The sequence below is a fragment of the Triticum dicoccoides genome, chromosome 3A (genome assembly GCF_002162155.2).
Source record: "Triticum dicoccoides isolate Atlit2015 ecotype Zavitan chromosome 3A, WEW_v2.0, whole genome shotgun sequence".
Taxonomy (NCBI): domain Eukaryota; kingdom Viridiplantae; phylum Streptophyta; class Magnoliopsida; order Poales; family Poaceae; genus Triticum; species Triticum dicoccoides.
Window position 1 is genome coordinate 260,998,732 of NC_041384.1, and position 16,490 is coordinate 261,015,221.

Genomic DNA, 16,490 nt, shown 5'->3' on the forward strand with positions numbered 1-16,490 from the left:
TGCTGCCCCAGGCCCTATAGTGGTCATGGATTTCGACAAGGTTCTTGCTGGCCAAGCCCGTGACACTAAGAGCGTTTACATCGTCGGTGGTTTCCACCATGGTGAACTTGTAGTCGGTGTTGTTGACAAACCTATTGAAACAGTCGAAAGGCTCTATGACCATGCAGTTGTGGTAGATGAGGACATGATGGCGCACGCACAACTAGGAGACGACAACCTTCTGATCTATGTCGGGACGACCGGCGGTGTACTGGAGGTCGATGCCGACCACCTTATACTTGTCTTGAGCAAGAAACTACTCAACGATGTTGATCTAGTCGTCCACCACGGCCGGGTCGATGGTGTACACCACCGAGAGATCCGTCTCCCTCATGTGGGTCTGCAATCTATGCTCGCCAAACTCCATTGGAGCACCGCTAGACATCCCCTCTCTATGTGTCATCATGGGTGGGCTTGTTGTGTTGTGGGGCCCGATCGAAAGGTTGAAGAAACTAAGGTTATAATGGCCGCGGGAATTAAAGGGGAAGCCGGACGTTTAGGAATATCGACATGCCATGATGGCAGTTCTAATTTGCAGTGCGTAAATCCATCGTGCCACACGTAACTGCATCACATGGCAACGTGTGCGGCGCAACCGCCTGCATATGGGGCCCCCGACGTGATCGTGCGCACGTCCAACCGCTGGCAGAGCGCACGCTGAGGGACGCGAGCAGAGCGCCCCGCGATCACCTCAATGGCAAGAAACCATATATATATGCATATAGCAGTTGAACACGCAAGGAAAAGCTATCCACAAGCCGAGCGCACCGACAAACGTGAGTAGAGCGCGCCGCGACGCCTAACGGCAAGCACATCATGCTGCGGCGCCTAACGGCGAGCACGGCACGCTGCGGCACCTAATGGCGAGCAGAGCTTCCTGAGGGACGCGAGCAGAGGCCGACATAGTGATACGTGGCAAATAAGACGAACTATGAGAGCGATGTCGGAGACATCAAGCACGAATCAGATTAGAGTTGCGTGTGCGATACATGGCATATAGTTGATCCATCCGAGCTGTTTGTGATGGAATAAGCCGTGTGTGTTGCGGGAAAACGCTTGCTAGTATATAACCTTAAATTTAACCAAAAAAGTGTTAATGCATGTTACAAAAATTGTATAGCTGGAAACTATGTTCAAATACAACTAAAACGATATAATCTTGGCGACATGTATTCATATTTTATTAGTTAAATCTTACATGTAAACCAGGACAGGGGTACAGTAGGTAATTAAATGCAAAGTTTTTGGTATTAACCGTATGTAGACGTGTCCTTTCCTCCTCCTCTCGCATATCTTGGCACCCTGCTGCCGCAGACGGCTTACAACGCAAGCTTGCGCAACATGCAGGGGCGTTCTTTTGGCCAAACGGTTTCTCCAATGAATCATCGGTGAGCCCGTTCCCGCGCAACCACGCAGGTTCCCGCGCAAGCTTCCCGCCTGACAAGACGAAATCCCCCAAAATCCCAATGATTACCGGCCTACTATAAAAACCCTCACGGTCGGCGAGTCCTGTGTCGCATTTTCCCCTCCCTCCTTGTAGCTTATCTCATGTGCTTCTCCCATAATCGCCAATGGCACCGGTCCGTCGTCGTCGCTCAGCCACTCCGCCGTCATTAGAGGACAGCTCCAGCTGGGAGGCTACAGCACGGCGGCGGTGCAGTCCCCGGCGTAGTGTAGTGCGCGTGGCGTCCCTGTTGGGTGTGCGCAAAATACACACCACACGCTCTGCCGCCACTGCCCGTCGGCAGCTGTTGCTGGCCGCCGTTCCCACCACACCACCGTCGAAAGCCAGGGCCATCTTCCACTCCGCCGCGGCAGCCCGAAGGCGGGAGGTGGCTGTCGTGGACGCCTCCCCACTGCCGGCCACCATGCCCATCACTCACTCCTCCACTATGGCCCGAAGGCGGGAGGTGGTGGTCATGGCCGCCACCCCATCATCGGTCGCCGTGGCCGCCAGCCCACCGTCGACCGCCGGGATCATCACCCGCTCAGCCACTGCCGCCCGAAGGAGGGAGGCGGAGGTGGAGGCCCGCATGTGCATCAGTGACCTTGCGCGCTACATTGAGATCCTACGGGAGGAGGAGGAGCGCCTCATTGAGCACGCAAATATCCTTACCACAGTCGTGGACGCAGCACACGCCGACGCAGAGGTGAGGAATCAGGATATCTACGAGCAGTCCGGCTGCTTCGAGAGGGATCGTCTGGAATGGCAGTGGGCGTTTGAGCTGGCGAGCGTCGCTGAACGTGCAGCAGCGGCAGGCACCGTATTGCATTTCTCCAGCTTCTCGATAGGCTCCTCCTCCTCCTCTGCCCCTTACTGAGCGCGCTCGATAGAGGAGAGGCTGTCGGAAGTAGCACAAAGCCCCTCTATGGTAGTGTGGTCGAACTGTACAATGTACTTAAAACGAGAAAGTAACAATAATAGTAGCAAAGGTGCAGCAAGGTAGCCCAATCCTTTTGAGGCAAAGGACAGGCCAAAACGGATCTCTTATGATAAGCAAAGCGTTCTTGAGGGTACTTGGGAATTTCATCTAGTCACTTTCACCATGTTGGTTTGATTTGTGTTCGCTACTTTGATAATTTGATATGTGGGTGGACTGGTGCTTAGTTGCTGTTCTTAATTGAACAAACCTCCTATTTATGATTAACCCTCCCACAAGCATCCGCAACTACGAGAAAAGTATTAAGAATAAATTCTAACCATAGCATTAAACTTTTGGATCCAATCGGTCCCTTACGGAATAGCCCATAAACTGGGGTTTAAGCTTCTGTCACTCTCACAACCCATCATCTAATTGCTACTCCACAATGAATTCCCTTAGGCCCAAATATGGTGAAGTGTCATGTAGTCAACGTTCACATGACACCACTAAGGGAATCACAACACACATACTATCAAAATATCAAACACATATCAAGTTCACATGATTACTTGCAACATGATTTCTCCCGTGACCTCAAGAACAAAAGTAACTACTCACAAATGATAAACATGCTCATGATCAGAGGGGTATTAAATAGCATATTAGATCTGAACATATAATCTTCCACCAAATAAACCATATAGTAATCAACTACAAGATGTAATCAACACTACTAGTCACCCACAAGCACCAATCTATAGTTCCGGTAACAAGATTGAACACAAGAGATGAACTAGGGTTTGAGATGAGATGGTGCTGTTGAAGATGTTGATGGAGATTTCCCTCCCCAAGATGGGAGAGTTGTTGGTGATGATGATGACAATGGTCCCCCCCGGAGGGAAGTTCCCCCGACGGAATCTCTCTACCGGAGGGCAAAAGTGCTCCTGCCCAAGTTCCTCCTCTAAACAGTGGAGCTCCATCCCGAAAATCCTCCCCTTATTTTTTGTAGGTCAAAATGACTTATATACCAGAAGATGGGCATCAGACATGGGCCTGGGTGAGCACAACCCACCAGGGCGCGCCTGGGCTCCCTGGCGCGCCTAGGTGGGTTGTGCCCACCTGGTGGTCCCCCTCTAGTACTTATTTGCTCCAATATTCTTCATATATTCCATAAAAATTCTGCGTGAAGTTTCAGCTTGTTTGGAGTTGTGTAGAATAGGTAGCCTGACGTAGCTTTTCTAGGTCCAGATTTCCAGGTGCCGGAATTCTCCCTCTTTGTGTATACCTTGCATATTATGAGTGAGAAGGCATTGGAATTACTCCAAAAATAATTATTATGGATAAAAACACCATAAATAACAGTAGGAAAACATGATGCAAAATGGACATATGATCCACCCACACTAGAGCAACAAGCCAGAAGAACCCTTCAGGAGCTCCCAGAGATTGTACCGAGAGTGTCATATAACACTATACTTTTTCAAGCTTTTTGGTAACTTGTTGCCGAAGGGGGAGAAAATTTATAGATCATAGGCTTCGAGAGAGAGAGTGCGTGTCTCGTTCTTTGCTCGTTGGTTTTTATTGCCCATTTCTACTTTGTCCGTTTGGTTTGTGCTACTTATTGTTTTATGCTCGTTTGATACTTTGTGTGGTTGTGTGATTGATCATACTATGCTTAATGTGTGATTTATGCTTATCTCTACAATTTCTTCTGTATGATCATTCACTTATGTATTTGGTGATGTGTGCATATTATTTAACTCTTATCATTTTGTTCGCTCCACCAGGATGTATGTGACATGGAAGAGTGACCCATGATCCTAATCGGTTATGCATTTGCATTCAAACACAAATTTTAAGTAATGCAAAAATTTAGGGGGAGCTCTTTCTTATCACATACTTCTCAAAGCGACGACGTATTTCATTAATTTCATCATTTGTTAGAGTGTCGGTGTACAAAAAGAGGGGTACCGGTGGCTTTGAAGCACCAGTCGGGGGCTGGCTGCTCGCCGAGGTCCTTGCCCTCTTCACCCTCTGGGCCAACGTCTCTGCCTCCCTACGGAAGCAAAAATGGATCAAGACAAGTGACCCAATTCGAGGAAATGGAAATGACAGTAAGGAACGGAGAACTTACTCGTCATCCGTCTCCTCTTCTTCCACCAATTTCCTTTTCCTCTCCGGGCTGAGAGGCCCGAGATCAAAAGGGAGCTCCACATCATCATCCGAGTCGACGCCTGCCAGAGGAGGCGAAGGAGGCGGCGGGGTTTGTGCGCGCCCGGATGAGGAAGGGGCTATTGTCTTCTTCTTCTCAGCGGCCTTCGTCAGCCTCTTGGCTGCCGTGGCCCTCGTGTGGCGCCCAGACCCCTCCAGGGTCAATTGAGGCCGCGCAGCCCTGCCGGGCCAGACCGGCTCACCGGAGCCAGCCCCCCGCGGGACTCGCCCTCTTCCCCTGGTTGGCGTCGAGCCCGCCGCCACGTCCTCCTCCTCCCCCGACGACTCGTCGGCCGCGTCTTCGACGAGCGGAGATCCAGTGTTGGCGCTGCTAACCTCCCCGGAGGCCGCTGCCCACCGGGTGAGCTCCTCTTCCTCCACCGCCGATGCGGCCTTGTCCTCCATGCCCCCGGCGCTGCCAGCCTCCATGGCAAGCTGTGCCTCCCTCGCCCTAGTGGCGATGTATTCCAGCTCTGCCTGGGTGGTGTCCATGATAAGCCACCGCTCGGCGTCGGCATTGACGTACACCTCGATCAGGGTGTCGAAGAATTGCTGCACATCCTCTTCCTTCGGCTCCTCCCAGCTCGGGATAGGGTCGTGCGCATTACAGTCTGGCATCATGGCGATGATCTCGGACCAACGAGAATTGTTGCACAACGGGACCACCCCCGCTGGCAGCTTGAAAAATGGCCCCTTGAGGGCCTTGCCAACCTTTGCGGCAGCCCTCGCGGCCTTGCCGGTCCGCTCGACCTCGCCATCGCGACCCACATCAAGCTAGAAAAGCCGCTGGCAGAAGTGGGCATGCGCCAACACTATGAAGTTGTGATCGAGGCCGGGCCGGAGTCGCATAATGTCAGCCGGGTTCGTAAAGAGCCAAGTTGGCCTCCCCTTGTTGTGCAACGGGGCGATCCGGCGGCGAATGAAGTCCGCCCCGATCATCTCAAGGGTGAGTCCGGCCTGGGTGAGCCGGAGAATCCTGGTTGTGGCGACGGTGAGCCTCCCATCGGTGGCGTCGACATCGCTCCAATCACTGCCACGGACCGGCGGCACTCGGCGGACCTTGCAGAATTCCTGCGGGTTTTCATCTTCAATCCAGCACCACCGGCCACGCCATTCCTCCCACCTCTCCTTCATGGCACCGTCCGGGTACGCCCCCTTGGATCTTGGGATCTAGGTGACGCAACCGGAGACGGCTCCTCCCGGCTGGATTCGAGGGAAGAAGTAATGGCGGAAGAGCGCCGTGTTGGGCTGCACCCCGGCAAAGCCTTTGCAAAGATGCGCGAAGAAAGCCATGCACGCCACCGCATTTGGAGTAAAACCAAGAGGCAAAAGCCGAAGGTGCGCATAACATCGCAGAAGAAATCGGAGAAAGGAGGGCATAACCCGCAAGAAAAGTAATCAACGAAGAAGGGGTACCGATTTGGGGCAGGATCAGCGCAAGCGGCAGGAATGACGCGCACCGCCGGGTGTCCCGAATCCTCTAGCCCCGTCTTCACTCCACATAGGGGATTGAAGGAGGCCCGGAGCTCTTGAACATCAACCGTCGAGGGGAAGAAGAAGGCGGACTTCGTCTGGTCCCCCGACAGCGCGCTCTCCTGCGGCTCCATCGTCCCGGCGCCCTTAGCCACCCCCTTGCCCTTGGCGAATTTGGGAGTCATGGAGACCAAGAAGTTCAGAGGGCAGAGGAAGGGGGATGGCGAAGCAACGACGGCGGGCGACGGTGGAAGCTTAGGAAGGAAGGAAGAGAGGAAACGACGGCTCAGAGATTGGAAAAGGCACGAGGAAAGAGGAGAAAGTGAGCAGCGCGCCCGCGGTTATTCCTTTCTTATGGGGGAAAACAATGAGCCGCCTCCTTTCACATTAACTATGATGTGACGCATGCCCGCGGTAAGCAACCCCATGCATGCCGCCCACGTCACACACGCCTCCCCATGCCACGCCACGCGCGGGAAGCATGGGAAGCGCAGCGCTTGAAGAGACTTACCGCAGTAAAAACCGCCCCGCCTGCCCGCGCACCGTTTTTGGGCCTAGCCCAACGACGCGATTGCGCTTACGTGTGGCCTAGGCCCGGGGGCTCCTGTCGGTGTACAAAAAGAGGGGTACACTTTTTGTACCCCTATAACTGTGCACGAGCAGTCTGAGCCATGGGGACCACCACACTGAGCAAGGCAAGGGAGGTGAGCCATGGTAAGGCCGAAGCTCAGGAGAAGTAGTACGACGCCAAGACCAAGACCACAAAGAGCAAAGGGGACGAAGCGGACCCTCCCGGCAAGATCCTTGTCGGGAGGCGGTTTTAGCAAACCCAGCAAGACCCTTGCCGTGGCAGCTCGCCCCACACCTACGGAGTGAGTCACCCTTGAGTCCACTGCCCCCATGGGGCAAGGAATCGGGAGACATCCCCGTGGTGGCATGCAGATATTTGTGAAGACATTCAAGATCACATACACCCTTTTGAAGATAATGATCCTTGGCGGGATCCCAGCCAAGGAGGACCACAAGGCCCCCGGCAAGAGCCTTGCCGGGGATGACAGCAAGCGCCACGGCAAGACCCTTGCCGGGGCTCCAGCAAGGCCCTTGCCAAGAACACCCGTAGGGCCACTAGCAGGCCCACGCCAGTCAAACCTCCACCGTCCTTCGCATGCAGCTGCCGACCCAACCAGCTGGGCAGGCACCTGCGTGGCGGCATGCGGATCTTCGTGGTGACCCACCACTGCGCCACCTCAGCTGCCTGCCTGCCTACATGGCACCACGGGCGCCGCTTGCCAGGGCGCGTGTCGACAGGAGAGGGAGCGGCGACGGACGAGACAGGGCTCTCCCCCGTCCCCGACAAAGCAAGGACACCTGGGCAAGACACATTAAATGCGCCTTGTCATGTAATGTGAGGGATAACCTCACATCACTGTACCCTTTCCACCTCCTGTGTGCCACTGTGGCAACCCCTTTCCTATAAAAGGAGGCCCGAGGCGACCAGGAGGAGGATTCGGCTTTTTGGAGCTCCTCACGCCCCATAGCTAGCGCAAGAACACAAATATACAATCCACCAAAGTAGGAGTAGGGTTTTACACATCCTCGTGGCCCGAACCTGGAGAAACGAACCGTGTGCTATCTGTTTGATCCGCTCTTCTCACGACCCCGTGCCCCGCAACCATAGTAGGGATTCTTGTGATCCCATAGGTGTCGTTCCCACCGACATGGAGCTTTGATCTATATGTTGTCATCAATTACCAAAAAGGGGGAGATTGAAAGTGCAACTAATCCCCAGGTGGTTTTGGTAATTCATAACAACGCATAGCTCATGGAACTAATATCCATTCAAGATAAATATTTCAGGAAGTTCAATGAATTGCATGGCATCGATTAGAGATGTGGACCCTTCAAAATGCTAAGGACAAATATTGGCAAAAGCTTAAGACTCTTCATCTTTATTTTAGTGATCCAAGATGACACTGAGTCCATAGGAAAGCCAATACTATTAAAAGGGGATGAGGTGTTGCTTGATATTGCTCCAAAACAATCAACCACTTTCTCCATCCAAATATGTCAAGACCCTAAACTCCAACTCGGCCCCACCAATTCTTTGTACCCAGAGCCACCGAGTTCATATGACATAGCCACAACCAGAAACCCTACCAATTCGGTAACACCGGTACGGATCTCGTCTCACTGAGATGGCCTTGCCAACACTCTGTTGCCTGTTTCAATTATTTCAGTCTCACTGAAATAGCAATCGGTGTCACCGATATGGCGTGACCAACTCTCTGTTGCCTTATTGCTTCACTTTGGTCTCACTGAGTTGATGGAATCGGTGCCATCGAGACGAGGTTTGCCCTAAGCTCTAGCACATCGGTCCCACCGAGTTGTTCCAGTTGGTCCCACCGAGATTCCTAACGTTCACATTTTTGAACTAATCGGTGCCATCGAGTTTAACCATTCGGTCCCACCGAGATGAGTCAAATGTGTGTAGCGGTTTGATTTTGTGTGGAGGCTATATATACCCCTCCACCCCCTTCTCCATTTGTGAGAGAGCCATTAGAACGTGCCTACACTTCCATCATACATTTTCTGAGAGAGAACCACCTACTAATGTGTTGGGTTCAAGAGAATCCATTCCTACCATTTGAACCTTGATACCTAGCCTTCCCCAAGTTGCTTTCCACTCAAATCACTCTTCCACCACAGCAAAATATGAGAGAGAGAGAGAGAGATAGATAGAGAGAGTTGAGTGTTGGGGAGACTACCATTTGAAGTACGAAAGCAAGGAGTTCATCATCAACACACAATCTATTACCTTTTGGAGAGTTTGGTCTCCTAGATTGGTTAGGTGTCGGTTGGGAGCCTCTGTCAAGATGTGTTGTTGAACCAAGAAGTTTGCAACGGCAATGAGATTACCAACTTCATGAAGGTCTACCTGAGCTAGGCAAGTCCTTCGTGGGCGATGGCCATGGTGGGATAGACAAGGTTGCTTCTTCTTGGACCCTTCATGGGTGGATCCCTCCATGGACTCGCACAACTGTTACCCTTTGTGGGTTGAAGTCTCCAGCAATGTCGACGTACGATAGCACCACCTATCGAAACCAGCAAAAATCTATGTCTCTCCATTGCGCTTGCCTTCTCTAAACCCTTCCCTTTACCTTCATATGCAATGTTTTACTTTCCGCTGCTATAGTCTTAGATGCGTGTGTAGGTTGATTGCTTGACTTTTGCTAATTGCTAAAATCTGCCCACATCTAAAATTGGGAAAAGGATAGATTTTTATTTGGTCAAGTTGTCTAATCACCCCCCTCTAGACATACTTTCAATCCTACAGACGCCTGCTTGGCAATGTCGTCAGCCTGCTTGTTAACACTGCGTGGGATATGCTGCAACTCTAAACTAGAAAACACTTCTCGAGCTTACGTACCTCCTCTAGATAGGCCGCTATGTGCTCATCCTTGGGCCTATATTTCTTGTTGGAGAACTTGACCAGGAGCTAAGAATCACCCTTGAGGGTGACGACCCTTGACCCTCAAGGTAGAGGTGGCCTTGAGACCGGCGATCAGGCCCTCATACTCCACAATGTTGTTGGAGACCTTTTCGCCGTGTTAAAAGCATAGCTAGACAGCGTAACGAAGACTGTCATCGGCTGGAGAGACGAGCAAGACCCAGCCCCCAGGCCCTACCTAGAGAAGGCACCGTCGAAGTGCATCTTCCAACCAACCGGCGCCTCATCCCCAATCAGGGGGGACTTGTCCACGTGGTGCTCCTCCTCATTGGTGTCTATCCATTCCGCCACAAAATCGGTGAGCGCCGCCCCCTTGATGACCCTAGTGGTGCAAAATTCCATCCGGAATGCTTGCAGCTTGATGCTCCACTCCGCGACTCGAGCTGCGGCGTTAGGGTTGTGCAGAACTTTCTCCAGCGGGTATGTGGAAACGACCTTGATGGGATGTCCTTGAAAGTAGTGGCATAACTTCCTCGAGGCAACAAAAAGTGCCAGAAGGAGTTTTTGTTGCATTCAGTAGCGCGCGCGTCCCTCGGGATCGTGCTGACGAAGTACACAGGTTGCTCGACCAAGCACGTGGCCTTCGTGAGCTCTTGCCCCTGCGGGGCACATGGGCCTCTGCGGCTTCGAGGGGTGTGGCGGGCATGGTCAGCCCAGGGGCGCCGGCCTGAGGCACCGAAGGCTCGAGAGGCTTTGCGGCCCTGTGAGGCCTAGGGGACCTAGTGGCCGTCGGGCCTATGGGGCTCTGGGAGCTTTTCCTTGGTCTTCACAAGCTTTTCTCGTATCGCCACAAGCGCAGCGCTGGCGGTCTATGGTGTAGGCACCAAATACAGGACCAAGGGCTCGCGAAAGTGCGGCGCCACCATTATGAGCAGGCTCGTGAGGTACCTCTTGAGGTGTTCAAAGGTTGTATCTACATCCGGGGTCCACTAAAAAACCAGTTCTCTTCATGAGCTTGAACAACGGCAAGGTGTGCTTGCCTAGCTTGTAGATGAAGTGTCCCAAGGAAGCGATGCACCCGGCCAGCCATTGCATTTCCTTGAGGGTCTTTGGGGGCACATTTTCTCTATGGCCTTGATCTTCTCAGGGTTGGCCGCGATACCTCGATGGGAGACAAGGAAGCTGAGGAGCTTGCCGGACGGGACCCCGCACTACTGCAGGATACTGCTAATGCAACACTACAATCAAGGACCCTTTGCCGAGACTGTGTGGGATGCATTAATCGCAAACGGTGGTGTAAAAAACCGTCAAAAAAGGTCCAAAAAGTTTGCAATGGCGGAGCCATCAAACACGGTTCAGATTTTAGTTGCGTGTGCGATGTAGTGCACACGGTTAATCCATTCAAACTGTTTGTGATGAGGCAGAACAACAGAAATGGGCAGCCATATCAATGTGTTTGCGATGCAGGGCACACGGTTAATCCATCCGAACTTTTTACGATGATGTAGAACAATAGAAATGGGAGGACATGTCAATGTGTGTGCTATACGACATACGGTACACTCGGACGAACTGTTTTTGATTATGGAACACAACAGAAATGGTTCAAGTTAACAAGATGTGTGTGATACGTGGCATACAGTTCACATGGACGAGCTATTTGCGATGAGCCAAAAGAACACAAATGAGTCGTCTAAACAAGATGTGTGTGATACGTGGCAAACAACCGACTCGGATGAACTGTCTGCGATGAGAAATTACAACACAGACGGTTAATACAGTTAGTTCGTGTGCGATTCTGTGTGTACAAAAAACTTTGAAAAATGCAAACTAGTTGCTTGCGGTGGCTAGGAGTATCGTACACGATGCATCTGTGAGGACTCGTGTGGGATGATTAGTAAGTTACACACACATTTCCTCATGTTAACATGTGTGTGAATTTGCAATATGGACAGTTAATATGCAAATGCCTTCTAGACATCGGGCACACGCTTAAACTCAATGAACTATGTACGATATTAATACTTTCCATGAAAATTTAAGAACTTGGCTAACAACATTTGAGGAACATATATATAGTGGTTACACTATTCGACAAAAGGACGATCTTCATAACACGGTTTTGACAACCATATGGTCCATATCTACATACTTAACATAGTAACAACTATCACATTTTAAGAGGCTAAGGGCCAACAACCATATGGTCCATATCTACATACTTAACATAGTAACAGCTTGCATATTCTAAGAGGCTGAGGGCCAACAACCACAACTATCCGCTAGAAGCAGCTTGATCACGGTGACTCGGCATCTCGTCAATGAAAAGGAATAGCCCTCATATGCCTTGATAGAGCATGAGTAGAATAGTGTCTCCAATTTTCCAATATAGATACATTGCCACGACAAGCGAGAACTTGTTAATTTGAATGGTTCCATTTCTACGGGAAATACAATACCTTGCAATCACTTTGGCGTTATTAGAACGCACAAGTGTAATTCGATCACGCAAGGAAATTGATCCAGGAACTGCTACAACAGGCAATTTCTGTTGACATGTAGAATAAGAACCAATTGTAACATATCATTGAAGATATATATATAGTTATGAGCATCAACATTAAAATAAGACTTTTTACCAGCATTTTGTGCATACAATTGGTCTTGCTCAATGTGTGCACCATATGTCGAATTAATCCCATCCAAAATCCGGTGTTCATTCATTGTGCTAACTCTGTCAGATTATCAACAAAGTTTATGACATGCTTCAAGTGCTTCCAGTGAAATTTGATACTCTTAGTAACATACAGATCATTCACTATGCATCCAACATATCCTCCTCAAAAGGTGGGAATGCATTATTTATTCAGAACATGGCAGAAGAATATATAGTGCATAAATTGGTAAATAGAATTTGTTACTACCTAGGAATAGAGTCAGAATATGAAATCACAATTGGCTTCTTAAATAGTGATCAATTAGTCAGAACAAATACCCCTATTTTGCTAAGTAATATGACAGCATGGAGATAGTTGAAAGGACACTAACTTCGATCAGACTTTGATCTGTTGATGACGTTGGGGAAGTAAACATCCATGTTAATTAGACCAGGTTGTGGTGCACGCACTAGAATTTTATTGCCAGCTTTCAGTTCATAACACTTAGATATTTTTCTCCAAAGGTCCGCATTAAAATAGAGGGGACCATCTTTATCAAGTTTTACGCTAACCGTCATTGTAAATCCATGTTGCATTGTCAATATGACATCCTGGAAGTCATCAACAAAGTAAAGCCCAAGATTTCCTTCTACCCATGTTCATGCAAAGCAAGGGATGTACTACTTGAAATGAAAATTAAGATCATAAATTAGATATATTGAAATAACAGAGCAAGATGCAAATATGGGAGTAACAGATAGAACAGATCAATATATAGATGAAAGCAAAGTACAAAAATATAGAATTAAAAATGAGATAATGTAACAAAGATTTGATGCAAATATATAGATAATGTAGCAACAGACGGTATTATTTCACAAATTTAGGCCAAGCCGACCGTGGTAGGTTGAGATTGAACATACTGAGTGCTCCCTGAAGTCGTCCAGAATGGTGAGATAGAACTTTGTTTCCGACTGGCCATGACCACACTTGCCTGATTTGTGCTCGCACTGTGGACACATGAATAAACACCCACGAATCATCTAGAACAAAAATGATTCCACGACAATTTCCACTAGTTGATTAATAGCGACGGACGGACTGCAATAAGAGATAAGTGAATATTTCTCTAAGTTGATTACCTTCTCCGTGAGAAAAATCCCTAACCCAATCCCACAGAAAACGCCAGTCGACCAGAGTCTAGAATGTGGGTGCATATAGGCAGCGGAAAGCGGTAGGGGCGAAATCCCATGTCGTTTGGAGCGCGACCTACGCCCGCCGACAAGCCGTCGAGCTTAGGGTGGCTGTCGCGATAGAAATTTGATGAGGTGCAGAGTTGCGGAGGAGTCCGCGGCGAGTGGGTGGGGAAGAAGTGGGCAAGGGTTTTCTTTTTTCCTTTTGAATGTGTGAGTGAACACACACGGTTCACAAAGGTGACGGAGACTAATCGTGTGCGATAGTAAATCACCGAGATTGAATGGGAATCCAAATTTCCTTTGTCATTCATCCATGAGTTTTTTTCTACGATGAACATAAACCCTGCTAATGACTGTGTTCAAATTTTACAATTTTCTGGGTTCATTTACAATATTTAGGGGATTATGTGCATTTTGTAGGCATTAATGCACATAACTCAAATTCAAAAATTGGTGCTTGAAAAGGTGCACAAGAACGGTCTGAAAAAATCATAATCGTGGTCTTCAGTAATTTCTCAAGCCTTTTACAAGGAATGGGCAGGGATTTCAAGCGAATGTGTGGCAATAGTCAGCCACAAACACGTCATTTACTGGGTTATCAACTACAGAACAATGAAATACGTGCTTGAAAAACATGATGCCTGGCATGGTGCCATGGTATGGCCTCACCGTGCCCTGGTTAAAAGCTGAGAAGGTTTGATTTATGTCGTCATGCATTCCCTTCATAAATCGAACCATCACTAAGGAAGTTCAATGCTTTCGAGAGGGAAATCACCAACACTAAAGGGGAATCCAAATTTCCGTCCTAGTTTGTCATTCAGTTTTTTCCAACGATCAATGTACCGCCTCAAATGCAATGTGTTAAAATTTGATATTTTTTCAGGCTCATTTACCATATTTAGGGGATTATGTGCATTTTCTAGACATTAATTAGGCAGATAATTCAAATTCGAACAACCGGTGCATGAAAAGGTACACAAGAGCAGTCTAGAAAACTATGCTCCTTCTATTTAGTAATTCTCATGCCTTTTACAAGGAATGCGCAGGTATTTCAAGGAAATGTGTGGTAATAGTCAACCATAAATGTGTTGTTTACTGGGTTAACAACTATACAAAAATGAAGTACATGCTTGGAAAACTTGACGCCTAGGGTGGTGCCATGGTATGGCCTCACCGTGCCCTGGTTAAATTTTGAGAATGTTTTCCTTATGTTGTCATGCACGCCTTTCATAAATCGAACCATCACCAAGGAAGTTTCATGGTTTCGAGGGGGAACTCACCAAGATTGAAGGGGGGGGCAAATTTCCTTTGTCCTTTGTCCATGAGTTTTTTTCTATGATGAATATACACCCTACAAATCACTTTGTTCAAATTTGGCACTTTTCCGAGTTCATTAACCATATTTAGGGGATTGTGTGCATTTCCTGGGCATTAATGCACATAATTCAAGTTCAAACAATCAGTGCATGAAGGGGTGCACAAGAACGGCCTGGGAAACTATCCTCGTGCCATTTAGTAAATTCTCATGCCTTTTACAAGGAATGGACATATATTTCAATGAAATGTGTGGTAATAGTCAACCACAAACGTTTGTTTATTGGGTTTTGAACTATAGAAAAAATGAAATAAATGCTTGAAAAACATGATGCCTAGCATGGTGTGCCATGGTAAGATCTCACCATGCCCTGGTAAAATTTTGAGAAGGTTTGGCTTATGTCGTCATGCACACCCTTCATAAATCAAACCATCACCAAAGAAGTCCCATGCTTTCGAGAGGGAAATCACCAAGATTGAAGGGGATCCAAATTTTGTTCGTTCTTTTCCCTGGAGTTTTTTTTCTATGATGAAAATAGACCCTGCAAATCACGGTGTTAAAATTTGGCATTTTTCGGGCTCATTTACCATATTTAGGGGATTATGTGCATTTTCTAGGCATTTACCGCATACAAATCCAATCCAGCTATAGCTGCACGGGTGGGATGTGAGGGACGTGGATTTCTGTTCGATCGCGATGCATCCTACGGTGCACACTCGTGATCTGTGTGGCTGGGGTTCCGGCCAATCATAACGCAACACACAATAGGCTCAGTGGACACTATTTCCGGAAGCTACGAAGATGAACCGTGTGCGATAATGAACGAGCAAAATTATAAGGGAAGCAAAATTTCTGTTGTCGTTTGTCGTTGAGCTCTTGAATACCACCGCCCTGTATGACTACCTGGCCCCTCCGTCCCAGATCTCTCTCCAGGCATTGTCCATGGCACCGCTGCACGCAGTAACTCGTAAGGAAGCAATGGCATCCTACAGCACTGTGTTCCTCGCCGCCCGTGACCGCACACATGGTAAGGAAACAATGGCATCTCGTTGCACCGAGTTCATCGCTGCCGGCGGCCATACGGTTACATGGGCGGACTTTGAGGCTGCCATGGCCGAATGGGTGGTGGATCTAGAGGCGTCCAAAGCCGCATAGAAGGAGCGGAAGAGGCATAGAGCAGTCAAGAAAAGATAGTCCCGCCGCCGCAAGAAAGAAGAGGCCGCACGCTGTGGTGAGGAGAGCTTGGTGGAGATCGAAGCACGGTGGGCTGCCGCCTACAAGGTCGGGAAGGAGAACGCCGGCGTCTGGCCGGCATGCCACGATGGCAACGTGTGAGAAGTAGTTTAAGTTTGTAGTACTAGAGAAAATTACCAGTAGTACTTTAGGTTTGTAGTATTAACGTACAATGTCGGTAAGTGCATCCTTTGAGGGCTTTGAGCGTTGATTAGCATGTGTGCCCGTGTGCGTTTTTTGACTTAATCATTAGAAGATCACAAAGCACACGGTTTCTATGCCGTACCTGTCTGTGTTTTTTTGCGTTAATGATCCATAAGTCAGTTACGTATGCAATGTTTCCTAATGAAGCAGGCGTACCATTGACCGAAAAAATCAACTACACATGTACATTTTTTTGGAGATGGGATCTGCCAATTTTCTGTTTTCTCGCACACGAGTATTTCACGCCCTTCATCTGCGTTGTGTGTTTCCCTCGCCCAAGTTTCAAGTTTCAAAGCAAAATTTTCATTAGGCGTGTGATTTCAGAATTTATTCCTCCAACCACATCCCCAC